Here is a 1,402-nt window from a genome sequence, read left to right as displayed (position 1 = left end):
ATATTCTTCTTCTTTTTTTGTGGCTGTTGGAAAGCAACTTATTGATGTGCATTCCCGCCATCTACTGGAATGGAGTATGGATCGGATTCTACATATAAATTCAACCCCCCAAAAAAACTAATAATATAACAATAATAAGTAAAACTTATATCCTTTCTATCAATTTCGTTTTCTTAAGGTAACTTATGAAATAACAAAAATATTCAGAAGTAATTTTTTTCTCCAAAATATCTTGTATATTCAATTGTAATTTGTTTTCTTGTAACTGACGTACTAATTCCCTTCTCTCAATAGAATATGTAGAGCAAAACAACAAAACAGGTTTTACTGTGTCTTCTTGAAGACAAAAATCACAAGTTCCTGTTGGATGTTTTCCAATTTTATATAATGTATTATTTAACCCTGTATGACCAAAACATAATCTGGTATCCTCTTTTCTACTTCATCCTGTTCTCCAACTTTTCTTTGAATACTGTAAAGCCACCTACCAGTTCTGTCTTCTTCCCACTGCTTCTGCCATCTTTCCATAATCTTTTGTTCAACAATAGATTTGATTTCTTCTTTAATTTATGGAACCAATATATCAACATAACTATTTTTTGTAGCCTCTTTTGCATATTTATCTGCTAACTCATTACCTATTATTCCTACATACGACGGTATCCATGTGAATACAACTATACCCATTGCCTGAATTCTATAAATTAATAACTTAATCTCTAATAAAAGGTCTGGTCTACTAAGAGCATGATTATTTTATAATGAATATAATGATGAACTTGAATCAGAACATAATATACTTTTTAATGGATGAACTTCCTCAATCCATCCTGAAGCGAAAATGATTTCCATCATCTCTCCTGTGTAAACTGATATTCCATCAGTAGTTATTTTACATTTTTAATATTGAATTCTGGAACAATGAATGACACCCTATTATTGCTATTTGATTTTTTTTGAAACATCTGGATAAATTTAGACATAACCATATCTAAATATGTACTATATTTAGAAAATAAGTACTGAAAATGAATCTGAAAGGTTTTCTTTTTTTTCTTTTCTCCAACAAAGTAAAATCAACAACACTATTATGAAATAGAGACGAAGGAACTGGTGATAGAGGAACTGTTGGATTAATATTTATATAATAAATATTTATTTAATAAAGATAAACCAAAGTATTTTATAATGTTTTCTATCTCCCAACCAAACTAATTTAAATTATTTTTTCCCTTTTCCCAACTAGGTTTAAAAATTTCTTGACATGGATGATTTCCATTATATCCCTTTACATGATACAAATAATTATTTTTTAACTGTACTCTTCTGAGATGAAGTGGTATCTCTCCCATTTCCACTAGCAGAGCTGATGTTGGAGTTGTTCTGATGGCTCCTGTACATA

Source organism: Poeciliopsis prolifica, unplaced genomic scaffold (genome assembly GCF_027474105.1).
Source record: "Poeciliopsis prolifica strain line A6 unplaced genomic scaffold, Auburn_PproV2 SCAFFOLD027, whole genome shotgun sequence".
In the NCBI taxonomy this organism is placed as follows: domain Eukaryota; kingdom Metazoa; phylum Chordata; class Actinopteri; order Cyprinodontiformes; family Poeciliidae; genus Poeciliopsis; species Poeciliopsis prolifica.
This window is presented reverse-complemented; position numbering follows the sequence as displayed.